General features: G+C 34.7%; 1 protein-coding gene across 3 annotated transcripts in view; it reads left to right on the forward strand.

The window, feature by feature from the left end:
- Positions 1–15760, forward strand: part of KATNBL1 (katanin regulatory subunit B1 like 1) — a 65562-nt gene that overhangs the window by 43213 nt on the left and 6589 nt on the right. The window lies entirely within an intron of this gene.

Here is a 15760-nt window from a genome sequence, read left to right on the forward strand (position 1 = left end):
TATGATTTGAGAGATGAGGTTTTTTTTAAGATATGGGAATTGAATCATAAGCCAGCATCATCATCCCTCTGAACCTTAAGATGGTGAAGTACAACCTTTTTGTTCTTTTTCCTTCAGTTATCATCTCATGTAAGAATTTGAACAAGTTAGTGTACTTGGACTATGGTGATAATGAGACTAAGGATATGTCTGATCTTCTTGTAAATTTGTTAACTTCACTCATGCACAAAATGTTTTCATGGCTACAGATTGCACCTTCCTTCAGTGTCCCATCTCACAGGCTCTACTGTTGGTCACAAGGAAGATGGTGTATATAGTTTATCATAAACTCTTGCCCTCAAATGGTAAGATAAATAAAATGATTGGTGTGTGATACTGTAAACTATGAATATTAAGATGAAATATTCAATTTTTTTTTTTTTTTTTTTTTTTTTTTTTGGGGTGCTGGGGATTGAACCCAGGGCCTTGGGCTTACAAGGCAAGCACTCTACTGACTGAGCTATCTCCCCAGCCCCAAGATGAAATATTCAGAATAAGGTATCTTGTAAATTTGAATTGCACAGTGTTAAACAATATTTTTTAAAATCAAATTTCAACAAATCAAACATGAGTAAAAAATAAATAATTCAAACAAATGAGATATAGTAAGAAGTAGTATTATACTTTTAATACTGTATTCTTATGCCTAAATTTAAGATTATTGAAGGCAAATAATACTCCATTACCCAGAACTAGATAACTGCAGAATCTTTAGCTCACAAAGATTATTTAGAAACACACATTCCTAATTTCTCTTCTTAGCCTTGCAGTTTATGTTAGTATTTCTCTCTCCCAATTATTGAGTTTGATAAGCATTAGGTGATTCCTAAGATTCTTGGATAAAAGATGTTAGATAAATAACTATTGTTGACCACTTTTGTTGCTCTTAAGATCTTCTGTGCTACAGCATTTAATTAGAACAGTGTTGATCTCCAGAAAGAGCCAAAGAAAGTGTTCACAAAGTGTTTGGGCTGTTGTATTGACCTAGTTTAGGACAATTGCTATCTGTAGTTGCTCATTTGTTGTTCTGCTGCTAAGCAGTATACAGAACTGAGGAACTACCCAAGGTCTCTATGCTTTTTAGCTTTTCTACTTTAAGTTTTCTATACCTTACTTTGCTAATTTTGCAGGTATAGGGACATATAGTTTATTGAGGTGATAGAGAATTATAATCAAGTAATTTACTTCTTCTAGAGATAAAATGAATGGATTTTGTATTGAGTGATCATGACCAGAATAAGGGATAAAAATTAGGAAAACAGTATTATCTAATGATTTTTTAAATTAACTTTTGTCAATAATTTCAAAGATAATTGGCACTGACTATTTACATGAATCCTGAGATGTGAGTATTTTGATATAAGGATCTAAATCCACTGGGAAGTCATATAAGTATCAGCAATAAACATTAAGGGCTACTGAGGAATTAAATCCTAACACCTCTAAACATATTTAGTACATGTCATGTCCTAATAGTAAACATGGTTGTGTATGTTCAGTGCTCTGTTGCTAACCTTTAAAACAGTATTCCTAAACAGATAATTTCTATATTTTGCAAGTTGATAACATTAATGGATAATTAATCACAGTGATGACTATTAACTATTGAATGCTGATAATAGAAATCATATTTAAGTGCTTAATTACATTAGTCAAGGAGCTTGAGAAAGCAAGATTTGAGTTAATATTTTATCAGTCATTTCCAGTTATCTTTCTTCATATTTAAGAATAAGATGGTAATGCCAAATGACTTTGTTGATTTGATGAAAAAAATCAAAATTATAAGCAACTGACTCAGTTCACCTGGAGTAACCCCATTGGATACATAACTTCTTATTTTTCGAGATTACTTCAGATGGAAATAGTATCATATGTTGGTATTTACTCCTGTAATACTTTCTCTAATTTCTTAATTTCTTTTCTTTTTCTTTTGGTACTAAGGCTTGAACTCAGAATGCTTAACCACTGCGCCACGTCTTCAGCCCCTTTTATATTTTATTTTGAGACAGAATTTCGCTAAGTTGCTTGGGACGTTGCTAACTTGCTGGGGCTAACTTTAAACTTGGCAATCCTCCTGCCTCAGCCTCTTGAGTGACTGGGAATACAGGTGTTCACCACCATGCCAGGCTCTCCCTTAATTTCTAATTCTTCTAGTCACAGAGATTGTCAAATCTGTGACATAACTAATCTTCCCCCTTTTTTATTATGGAATAGGAGTATAAAATAAATAGCTTATCCCTACACACTGCATACTTCTAACTTGTTTGATGAATAGCACCAACTCTAATAATGAAAATAAATGATGCATATTGTATGCCCAGTATTCTGATAACATTTTCCAATGCTGTATTTTAAATAATATTCTATTTAAAATTTTCATCATAAATTTCTCTGAACTGAGTCCTTAACAATATCTTTTAAAACCAAATTTCAATAAAAATTAAGTACAAGTAAAACATACTATATACTATGGTATTTTCCTTTGCATATTAGAATTAGTTATAAAACAAAAAGAGTTGCTGTTTACCAGGTTAACCCACAGATGTCAGTGTGGTTTTCTTCACAAAAATTGCTATTTATTATTGCTTTGATATACAGAGTTATTACTCTTTGAACTAAGAAGTTTTCAGATGGAAGATGCCAAGAGTCCAAGTAAGGATTCAGCCTCCATGTACTTTTGTTTTGATTATTAAGCCTTAAAATATTCTGTATTCTTTAAAAATTTTTTTTAGTTCTAGATGGATCCAATACCTTTATCTTATTTATTTACTTATTTTATGTGGTGCTGAGGATCAAACCCAGTGCCTCACAGGTGCTAGGCAAGCACTCTACCACTGAGCTACCACCACAGCCCCGTAATCTATATTCTTATTAATATTTAAACTGGATTTTTAAAAAATGTTCTGGGCCCGCCCAAGACTGTTATGACACTAGATTTACACCAAAGTTCTAGAAAGAGTTGATCCAAAGTATCTTTTAGGATATTATGTGAGTCCTTGGAATACAGTGAATCACCAGAATTACTTGCTTCCAGAATTATTCTGTTGCATTTATAAACCAAATCAAAGCAACATGGAGCTTGGATTAGAATTAGACCTCACCTTCCAGAAATCATGAGTAAAGTTTACATCCACTTACTTTCTACTTCCATTCAAGAAAGAAAAACTTCATTAGATCTTTGAAACAAACAAGTGAATGAAGACCTACCTCTTCCCCCTCCTTCCCTGTAATACACTTGCCAGTTCCTTTCTGTATAGCTGCAGCTTAGCTTCAACAACAGCAGGAGATGTGAAGGTTGACATCTCTTGTGTGCAAGTTCTAGAACTCATAAGAACTTTCAGAAAGCTTATCTTTTTCCCTTAGCAATCCAAATTATTTTCTCTCTACTTAGGATAAGTAATAGGAAATCAGTAAAGGGGAGAAACAAAATCACTAAAATATTCTCCATTTATTTTCAGTTGAAAATCTCAAGTCTCCTTATGAGTTATTTCAAGTAAAGAAGTTTTAAATGAACCAACAATTTGTATAGTTTGTCAGCATATTGGTGTTTTCTCTTTATGAGAAATGCCTTCCATTTCTAGACTCAGTTCTGTGGTGTAGACCCCTGGTTTTGTGGCCACCTGTCTTGTCTTTTTCCTTTTGAAGGCTTCTTGGCTTATATCTTAGACATTGATGTTCTTCAAATTTCTGTCATAAGGTTCTTTTCTCTTCTCACCATTCTTTCCCTGAAAAACATCATTCATTGCTTTGGCGGCTTTTACCACCTGCATTTATCATTCTCATTTTAGAGGTTGACCAAATAGACATGGATTTTTAAAAATTAAGAAAATATTAAACTGTATGTTTATCATTAAATATGTATGTTGCGCTGAACCTAACTCCTGACTCTAAAATGTTGCTTATTGAAAGCATCCATTGGGATATCTTGTAGACATCCTAAATTCAATACATCCAGAATTAATGTCATTTAACACCTTCATACTCCTTCATCCCGTCTGCTGTCCAGACATAAAAAGTCCTCCTGGGTCCTGGATTTCCATTCTCATTGAATAGCCCTCCTATCCAGTGTCAAGCTGCAAGCCTCTGAATGATCTTTGAAACATTTCTGAATCACTCACCAAATCCAAAAGGATTGGTGCAGCCCCTAATTTTCTCTCATCTTTCTACCTCTTTTTCCCTCCTGTCACTAACCCATCTGTTTTCCTACATTATTGCAGCAGACTTCCTGGTCTCTCTGGTTTGGTCCTGCATCCCTACAGTGTACTCTCCATACATACTGCTCCAGAGTAATTTGTAAAGCATAAATCCTACCATGTCATTCCTTAAGACCTTTTAGGAGAGTCTAAAAAAGCATAGTGTGTTAGTTCATTTTCTGTTTTAACAAAATACCTGAGACCAAGTGTGTGTGTGTGTGTATTCTTATAAATTACACACACACACACACGCATTTTTTGTTTGTTTATTTTATAGTTGCAAAGGTGAGGAATTTCAAGAGCATGGGACAAGCATCTGCTCCACATCTGCTTGGGCCTTCTTGCTCTATTGTAACATAGCAGACTTGATCACATGGTAAGACAGCAAGTATGCTGCCTCCAGTCTTTATTCCTTTGAATAAAACCACTAATGCCATCAGGAGGGACCAGCCCTCATGGGTTTTTTGTTTTGTTTTGTTTTGTTTTTTTGCGGTACTGGGGATCGAACTCAGGGCCTTGTGCTTGCGAGGCGAGCACTCTACCAGCTGAGCGGTCTCCCCAGCCCTGGGGGTTATTTTTAACACATGAAATTTTTGTGTACACATTCAAACCATAGTGTGTGGTTTACATCTTTCCACCAGCCTGAATGAACTTGCTTGAATTTGTGGGAAACATCACACTTCCTCTACAAATGCTTTGTTCATCTGAACAGTATTCCCTTAATCACTTTCTCAATCTTCAGGTCTGTTTCCCTGGAAAGTCTCTGTAGCCTCTGCCATATACTCTCATCAGCCCTCTTTTATTACCACTATGTGCTACTGTTTTGTAATTTCTTAATTGTCTTACCCACTAGACTGATAGCTCCATGAGGACAAAAACCATGTTCTTTGTCACATTCCCAGTACCTAACACAAATAGTTGGCATTTATTCTTTTTGAGTAAAGCAAGGATGTGGGATCTTTGGATATAAATTGTATAATGAAGTAATTTAGAAATTCAGAGGCATTTGTGATAGCATAGGAACTAAAAATGAGTAGATCTAGATCACAGATCCCAAATTTTCTTCTCACTTTGTTCATGCTGCCACAAAATAAAACTTTAGCTAAAGTGTGCTTGTCTAACAGTTGTATATGTTTTTCTGTTGTATGATTTGTTTCTTTTGGTTACTGTGCTGGAAACTGAATTTGTGGCCTTATGCATATTGCACAAATGCTGTACCACTGAGCTACCATCTTCTGTGCCTATTGTATGGTTTCTACAATTTACATGAGATCCATGCAAGTAAGGACAACCTATAAAGTACAAAATTAAGGCATTTTCATGTAATGTGTGAAATGCATAATTTCCTTGCAATTGAGAATACCCTTGGGTATTTTCTACTATTATCAAAAAAATGAGAATCATATGGGAGCACAGCAGTTATTTTTCTTATGTTTCTTTTTAAAGTTAACAAAAGTACTGCATACTTGGGGAAAACACTAGCAAAAAGAAAATGAAACACCTATAATCTACCGAAAGGGAATCACTGTGTCTTGTCTTTTCCAGATTTTCTTCTATGTGTTACGTATATTTGTAATCCAAATGATTTTATAGTCTACATATTGATATTTGGTACATTGTATCCTACTTTTCAAACACTGGAAGAGCTTGAGGGTAACTGGAAAACTTTTTTGCCTGTTAAAACTGTATGTTCTGCCAGGTGTGGTGCTGCATGCATGTAATCCCAACTGCTTGAGAGGCTGAGGCAGGAGAATCACAAGTTCAAAGACAGCCTCAGCAACTTAGCAAGGTACTAAGCAACTTAGTGAGATCTCTCTCTAAATAAAATATTTAAAAGGGTTGGGGGTGTAGCTCAGTGGGTAAGTGCCCCTGGGTTCAATTCCCAGTACCAAAACAAACAAAAAAAGCCATATGTTCTGAGCAGTTACCATTAATTTCTTGGAGAAACTAGAAGAGACCAAAAGTTTCTGAGAATTACTTTTAAAGCAGTCTTAGTATAGGATTCTGTTATCTTTCTTGCTAATTTTTATCTATTTTTTTTTAATATCAGGGAGAGAACTTATAAGGGAAAATAATGCGATTTTTATATTTTGAGAAGTAACATGTAAGGTGATCCTAAGTATTTGGGAGCAGAGTTTCAACTTATATCATGGTCTGTTTCTCAAGCCATCAACAGTTTTCTCAATGAATATCATCAGCTCAGTCTTTATGTATAAAGCTAACAGCATTAAGCAGTACTATGAATATTGAGTCAATATTTAGGATTCAGTCTTGTCTAAAAAAAATCAATTCCCAGTAATCTTGCTCTCTCTTAAAATATTTTCTACAAAGTGTTTATTTAACAAGGTTCTTCTAATTGAACAGTTTTATCCCCTGCCTAAATGGTGTTCATTAGATTCTGTCCTTAATTTTAAAATAATTCTTACATTCTGTCCTGGAGGAAAGTCACTTTATAATAGGAATGAATAAAAATTAGTTAATGATGATTAGTAAGAATTGAGGTAAGTATAGGTAGTAATTATGTATAAATATGTCCACACGTGTGAAGTCTGAATATTATCCTGGATCTGCATAGGTGCTAGTAATTTTTAAGAATCAAAATTGTTTACAATTTTGTTATTTATGAGCTTTTAAAAGAAAAGATAAAATTAATTTGTTAAAAGTAACTTAACTACATAAAAGCATAGCCATTGAAACAAACTAACCTAACATGTTAAGACTTAATCTGCTACTAAAGATTTAGGTTATTGTTTGCTTAGTCTAATAATTTAACTGTTTCTGCTTTGTCAGACTCCATGTAGTGAGTATAGTAAATTCATTCTGAAAATCTTCAAAATATGAAATAGCCCAAGTTTGCTTTAAAAGTTCCTGATAACTTTTAAATGATTTTTAAATTATAAATTATATTTTTATAAAATTCTCTAAATTACAATTGATTTCATCAGTTATTTGAAGACATAAATTTGGAATTAAAGTAAAAGCTCCAGTGATTATAGTAATTGACATGTGCTCCATGTACTCTTCAAGAGAGTAGCTAATGTTTTGGAATAGTGTTACCCCATATATTTTTTCAGATAAGCTGATACAGGAGTTACAGCTTTTGTGTTTAAATGACATTCAAATGTTAATGCAGCTGTTGACTAACGTGATATTTGAGAAACTACATTATATCTTTGAAATCAAATACTTTAATTAAACAATATTTATAAAATATACACAGCTTCCATGAGCTACTTTGTAGCAGCTGGCACCCCCATTTGTCATATCATATGTGATTTGAGTTTCTGCTCTGCTACTTTTATCTCTTAATCAGTCTTTTGTTCCATCTTTTAAGAAAAAAAGCAACAGCTGACTGAACAGTAAAAAAACTTCCTCAAGTATATTCCAGTAATGATCATTAGTAGTGATCTCAGTAGCTTGTAACATTGAGAGTTTTGAAATATGTATGGAACCATTATAAGCCAACTGCTAAAGATAACAAAGAAACTTTAGTTTAGCATTCAACAATTAAGTAGTGACAAGTACAATTGAGTTGCATTTGTTACAACTTATTTATTGAATGTTGAACCAAATATTTCTTTGGTATCTGTTCACTTAATTGTATAATAATTAAGTTGTATGTAAAGAATGGAGACTAAAAATTCAAATAGACTCTGTGGAGTACATTTTTTAAACTAGACTAATTCTAATCTCCTTTTTCCTGTCATTCTGGTTACATAATTCTCTAGTGTTGTAAATTTCTGAAACTTTCTTGGAAAATTAAGAATGTGGTTTTATATCCAAAGGAATGTTTATAGGTATGATTAAAGGTATTCTAAGGTTCTCTATTTCATGCCATTGTTTCTGAAATGCTAGATGTGCCATAGTTCTAAAGCCATAGTTTTGGAAAAGTGTTCAGAAGCCTTATTTCTTACCTATACTTTTAAGAAGATACAGATCTAGGGCTGGGGAGATAGCTCAGTTGGTAGAGTGCTTGCCTTGCAAGCACAAGGCCCTGGGTTCAGTCCCCAGCACCACAAAAAAAAAAAAAAAAGATACAGATCTAAGCAATTGCACACTCAAATGTAAACTGTATTGCACATTTTAAAATCAGTTTTTCTTTATGTAGTGCATTTGCTTTTTATTAAGTGAAAGCTGCAGGAAAGGAAAAAATTATTTGCCCTGGTATTGATAGACCTTTATATCAAAATTCAAGTGATAATTAGATTTAATAGGAATTTTATAAATTGTGGTCATCCCTATTTATTTCTAAGTTACAGATATAAATGGGCTGGTAGTGTGGTAGAGTGCTTGCCAAGCATGTGCAAGGTCCTAGGTTCTATCCTCAGTACAACAAAATATTAGTAAAAATTACAGAATTAATTAGATATGTGATATTCATACTTAACATATTGCATGTTGTCTACATTGTGATGTCTTTTGAGGATAGTGGCATCCAGTGGATCAAGGTATAACTTTCAAGGACATTTCATCTTAAATTCTTTACTTCTACCCTACATATTATGACTTGTAGAACTGATAGCTGCGAGGAAGGTTTCCTCGTGAGAACATGACCAGAAAAATTCTGATTACATCATTTCCAGGTCATGTTTCCTTCTTTTGGCTAAGAATTTCAAAAATTACTAAACACCACTTAGTGTTCTTTGGTATCACACCGAAATAATGACTATCTTGTTTAGCCATTAATTCCTGTATTTCTTTTTTTCTTTTATTTTTTATTTTGTGTGAAGATTAAACCCAGGAGCACTTTACTACTAAGCTACATCCCCAGCAGTATATTTTGTTTGCTTTGATTTTTTTGTTTTTGAAACAGTCTAGCTAAGTTGCTTAGGGCCTTGCCAAATTGCTGAGGCTAGCTTTGAACTTTCAATCCTCCTGCTTCAGCCTCCCGGGTCATTGGGATTACAGGCATGCACCACCACTCCTTGGAAACCAGAGGTGAATGCTCCTTTAAATAAAATAATATAATTGAAATTCAGCTTTTTGCTTAAAATAAACTTGCTTTATTTTTCCTTTTTGATATTTGCATTTTTATTTTCATCCACATACCATATAAAATCTTTGTCCCTATGTAATTTAGATTGTAAATCTGCTAGACTACTTACTATTCAATGTATCTTGAATTATACTGAGTATATGGCTGCTTGGTAAATTTTAGATGTCAGTTTTCCACTTTTTCTTTCCTAAATTTTTGCAGCAACATTTCTTCTAAATTGCTAACTCTTTCTAATAACCAGGAAAAATTCACATTTTAATTATAAATGATATGCAAAAGCATAGTGCATCTTTGAGTTTGTGATATCATTTTTATAGAAAAATACATAAGTTATGTAAAACCATAGTCTTTAAATGTTCCTACTCTTCTCTTCAATACCATTTTAACTGAAATTACCTTACACAGTGAAATTGGCAGGGTACAGTGGTTATGCAATTACTGCAGATTGCATTTCTAACACAAAATGAAGGCCTGAGAAATGCTCCTTTTGTAGGGGTGTGGTCAGCCTAGAAGAAATTAATTCCCTGAATTGACTCTAATGAAATTATTGAACTTTTTTAACTTCAAAAGTCACCTATGTCCTAGGTAATTTGAGTTTTTCCTTTTCTTTTTTGGTGTTGGTGATTGAACCTAGGGCCTCATGCATGATAAACAGATTCTAGAAACCACTGAGTTACACCCTCAGCCTCAAATTTTTCTTTTAAGGATTCAGAAGGAAGTGTTCTTTAATATAAGCAGAGTCACTAATGTTGTGCTAGAAGGAGACAGAGCACTGGTCTAGGCAGGATCAGGGGACCTAAGTTTTAAGCACTTAAAATTGAGGCTCAGAGTGATTATCAGGTGAAATCAGTTTTATTTACCTGGATTATGAGAAATGTGTCTGACTTCACCTCAACATTCCAAAATAATTAGCTCTGTCTATGATAATAAGTCCCCAGTGTACTGTACAACTTCTGCTTTGATAGCACTGTGGAGAATTATCTTGATAAATCTACACCAAATTTGTCTTGACATATTTAGTCAACATTTTATATCAACTGAAACCTTTTTTATATTCCTGGAGACTGGACCAGAAGCAAATCTAAATCCTTAATCCTTAATGGGCTTAAATGCTTTTACTATGGCCTGACCTGCCCCCTTTTTTGTATACTTAAGATATTAAAGATCTCAAATATATAATATTGCTTGATTATAAGCTTTGAATTTCTGTGTTGACAGAAACATTACAACACTTTCTTTGGGTGAGCATTCAATAAATGCATTGCCTTCTAACAAGATTTGCTGAGTCACTTGGTTGAGTTTGTGATCTATTCAACACTTCGGGATTATTTAAACATTATTTGTGTGAAGAACCAAGAAAGCTGTAATTGTGTCCCCATATCACATTTTTGACCCCTGCATTCAAATCTTGATTTTCACTCACAAGCTCTTCCAGAATTTTATACCTGTACCCAAGATGACTTGCTTAAGTCAGCATTGCAATATGAGGTGATTTTCCCTCTCTCCTTTATTTTTCTCCAAAGTTGTTGGCATTTCATTAATGAATATTTTTCTAATTATTAAACATTTGAACATGTTTGTGTAATCATTGCAAATATAAGAGAAAGAAGGTAAGTAAAGAATAAAAGTAGGGTAGTCTTGACAGAATTTCACCTTAGAATACGGTATTCATGCAAGTTTTGTTTTTTCAAAGAGCCTATTTTATTCTCTTGTGTCTAATATTTGTTTAATTTGTGTGAAGCATTAAATCATACTAATGTTTTAATCAGTTTCTACGAAGTGCCAGGTGTTTTGATAACAATCTAAAGTACATCTCACATGTTCATGCCTGTTACATTCTTTTAACCATGGTGCCATATCTTTCCATTTATAGGTGGAGCAGGAAAATTAAAAAATTCCATTTAAAATTGATTTTGCTAAAAATTTAGCAGGAAATCAAAAGTATTCCCTCATGTTTTTTTCCTCAACTGCAGAAGTGATTTAAATCTAAAGCTGTTTTTTACTAGTATTTATTAGATATTTCTTGTTGCACATTCTTTGTATATTTGGAAGGTATAGATTATTTAAATGTAAACATAAAGCAGAGCATCTATAAGCAAAGTATATAGAAAGCCTTTTTCTCATATTTATAAATATGGCACACCATATTAAGAATCACAAAATGAAAATGAGACTGCTAATCTGAAAGTAAAATTAGGATACCAGCTTTCTTCCTAACCTTAATTCCCTAATTTAGAGACTTGCATCTCTCCGCACCCCCAGTAATACTCTTAAAATAAACACAAGTCTAATTTTCCTGTGAAATCTGTTGCCAGAGATAACACATTTCATGAGAGGAAGTCCGAGTTTTGCTAAAGGCTGCCTCCTTTAATTACAGGAAACTTCAGGAAGGGGAATCAATTACATGTTCCATTTTCTAGATCATCCCCTAAAACTGAGTCAGGAGACAACTCTGCAGTTAAATCACCTTCAGATCTCATTATCTTACCCTCGTTTATTTGCACGCAATTTTAGGCCTCATTTTCTTTCTTTTATTTGAAATTTTACTGGAAGCTAAGTATTAGAAATAGAAAAATCAGTCAGGCTTATTCTCTGCCTTCACACAATTTCCAACTTCAGCCTAGTATGTTCAGCTCAATAGTGGAAGGAAATATAGGGCTTTGTGAACTCACAAAGTAGAAAATCCAAACTGTGGGGGGAAAGACCAACGGGAATACATCCACAAGTTGAAAGATGAGTAGGAGCTGAGGAAAGGTAACCCCAGCAAAGTATATACTGTTTGAAGTTTTGTGGTAGAAAGCAAAAGTTACCCCAAAAGGTGACAAGTAATATTTGAGGGTCCATATAATAAAGATTTTTGTGAACTTTATAGTGTTTTGAGTCAGATTGGAGTTGATATGAACTATTTAAGGCTGGCCAATAGCATGCAAGTTTGTATTTCAGACAACTGATTATGAAAGTAATGTGGAAGAAGAATTACAGGATACTCAATGGCAGCAGGAAGGTCTACTAAAGACTTTGAATGGGGCGCCTGAGCATGTAGCTCAGTGGTAGAGCCCCCCTGAGTTAAATCTGCAATACCACAAAAATAAGACTATTGTGGGGTGGGGAACCTGGAAGGTTTAACTCAGTAACAGCACATATGAGACACAGGGTTCAATCCCTAGCACAAAAAAGTGGGGAGAGGGATGACCCAAGCCGCTAGGGGTGAGGCCTTGAGCTACAGCAGTGCCAACATAAGAGGTTAAGGTGGACATTGTAGGAATAAGTGAATGATTAGTGTTCCAGTTACTTATTGCCCTAAAACTTAACTAGCATATCAGCAAGGTTGCAGGATACAAGATGAGCATAGAAAAATTTGTTGCATTTCTCTACAATGGTAATGAGCAAACCAGAAATTAATTTAAGAAAATTATTCCATTTATAATAGCATCAAGAATAAAATATTTAGAAATAAATAAAATATTACTGTGAAAACAACTTGAAAAAAATGAAGACCTATAAAAATGGTCATGTTAAATACCTTGGAGCACTCAAGATGGTAATACTCCCAGAATTGATCTACAGATTCAACATAATCCTTATCAGAATCCCAGGTGACTGCAGAAAATTGAAAAGCTGATCCTAAAATTTGTGCTATAATTTGGATCTTACCACATACCCCTCCCCAAGTTCCCAGGGTGATGCTTTTGGGAGGAGGTGGGACTTCTTAGGGATGGGATCTAGAGGGAAATCTTTAGGTTGTTGGAGACATACCCTTGAGGGGAGTTGTGGAATCCTAACTCTTTTGCTTCCTGTCCTGTGATAGGGTGTGCAGTTTTGCTTCAGCGTGTACTTCTCTGGTGTGCTGCTTTACAACAGGCCCAAAGCAAGAGAAACTGCTTTGGGCCTGGAACCTCCCAAAATGAGCTAAAGTAAACTCTTTAGAGTTGATTATCTCAAGAATTTCTGGTTAACACAACATGGAAATGCAGGGGAACCAAAACAATCTTGCAAAAGGACAAAGTCAGAGGGCTTACACTTCCTGACTTCAAAACTACTCTAAGCCAGGTGTGGCACATGCCTGGAATCCCATCTACTTGGGAGACTGACATAGGATTGAAACTTTGAGGCCAGCTCAGCAATTTAGCAGAGCCTATCTCAAAAAAAAAAAAGTTGGGGGGAGCCAAGGGGTACTGGAGATGTAGAGCTCAATGGTAAAATGTCCCTGGATTCAATCCCCAATAAAAACAATGAAAAAAGGCACTGCAAAACTACAGTCAGGATAATGTGGCCAGAGGCAGTAGTTAGACCTATAATCCCAGCTACTCAGGATGTTGAGGCAGAAGGATCACAAATTTGAGTCCAGCCTGGGAAATTTAGTGAGCAAGACCCTGCCTCAAAAAGGCTGAGGATATAACTTGGTGGTAAAGCACTTGTCTTATAGACTACATGAGGCCCTGGGTTGATCCTCAGTACTACAGTGGGAAGGAGAGGGAGGAAGTTCAGTAGTAGCATAAGAACAGACATATATCAAATAGAATTGGAATTCCTGGGAAGGAGGGAACCCCCACATTTATGATAAGTTGATTTTTTACAATGGTTTAAAAACAACTGGGGTAAGAATAGGCTTTAGAATTGTCTCTGAGACCATAACGTAATCCACATGCAAAAGAATGAATTTGGACTCCACAACCTATACCCCTAAATTAAGTCAGATATGAATTTAAAAGCAAAACCTATAGAACTCTTAGGGGAAAACGTATACATCTCTGTGACCTCGGACTAGTCTGGTTTCTCACATGTGACAACAAAAGAAAAAGATAAATTGGACTTGATTAAAATTAAAAACTTTAGTGCTTCAGAGTTTGTGCTATTAAAAGTGAAAAAACAATAGGGGAAATTGTTCCAAATCATATGTGTAATAAAGGCCTTTAAAAAGTTGTTGCAACTTGATAATACAATGATAACCCAATTAAAATAAGAGCAAAGACTCTTAAATAGTTCTCCAAAGAAGATACACATGACCATTAAGCACATGAAAAGGTACTGAACATTATTAGCAACCAGGGAAATGCAAGTCAAAAGCACAGCGAAGTACCACTTGACATACACCAGAATTGATATCTAAAAAGGCAGATTGTTACAAGTGTTGACAAGGATGTGGAGAAATAGGAATTCTCATACATTGCTGGTAGGAATATAAAATACTGCGGCCACTTTAGAACAGAGTCTAGTAGTTTCTTAAATGGTTGATCTGAGAAATATGAATTAGCAATTCCATTCTCAGGTATACACCCAAGAGAATACCAAGAAAAATTAAAACCTCTCTATACAAAACTTGAACAGGAATGTCCATAACAAGATTATTTACGATAGTCAAAATGTGAAAAACACCCAAATGCCCATCAAGTAATGGATGAGTAAAATGTGAGATATTCATACAATGGAATATTTACCAGAAAAAAAAGACTGAAACATTAATACATGCTACAACATGAATGAAACTTTAAAACATTGTGACAGGTAAAAGAAGCAAGTCACAAAGGACCACAATTGTATGATTTCAGTTATATGAAATGCTCAGAATAGGCAAATCAATAAAGAGATTATTGGTTGCCTGAAGAGTGGAGGGGGATGTGAGAATCTGGGGTAACAGTTAAGGGAGATGGGATTAGGAGGGGTAATGAAAATGTTCCAAAGTTGTGGTGATGGATATGTAACTGAACATAATGAAAACTGTGGAACAGTACACTTTAAATGGGTGAATTGTATTTTATGTGAATTATATCTAAAGCTGTTTTTGTTTTGTTTTTTAAAAACTTGGCATAAAACAATGCCTATTTTCTTATTCTCACAATTTGGGAGACAGAAGTTTGGGTAGAGCAGGGCAAAGAAAGCTCCTCTTCTCGATGACTGGATCCTAAGTGGAAGTAACAGCTGGTTAGAGTTGGACTTAGCTTTGGTCATTTGCAGGAATGTACTAGAACCAGCTTTTACCACCTCTGGGGACAGACAGTTATGTACATCCCACTTTCAGAGTCCTCACTTTGGTAGTTATACTTAGCAGTGGGAGTAATTTACATCACAGATGTGGGAAAATGCTACAAATCAGGCTTTCCTGAGTTGAGTTTTAGAGAGAGGTACAAGGAAAAAAATAGCATCAGAATTATCTCTTAAAGAGAATTTTGTACTTGGTTTTGTTTTACTTTTTTACAGAGGTTTTAAAATAAAGAATGAGCTATTAGCATGCATCTTTTCATGAGAGGTAGCAGGAAAATGAAGACTAGAACATTCTTTTGCTTCAGGAAGGCAACCCTCTACCAACCAGTTTCGTTAGGTTTCCCATGTGACCATAACCTTGTGACCTGCTCTAACAGAAAAGAAATGTAGTTTAGACCAAGATATGCCACAGCATCATGAGAAGCCCAGGATTCTGTCATGTGCTTATCAAGGACACTAATGATAATTTCAGATATTTTAAATGATATTATTTTTGGAAGGAGAGGAGGACAAGAGCATAATTAGGGGCTCTCTAGCAACTCTCTTTTGT

Source organism: Sciurus vulgaris (assembly GCF_902686455.1).
Source record: "Sciurus vulgaris genome assembly, chromosome: 2".
In the NCBI taxonomy this organism is placed as follows: Eukaryota; Metazoa; Chordata; class Mammalia; order Rodentia; family Sciuridae; genus Sciurus; species Sciurus vulgaris.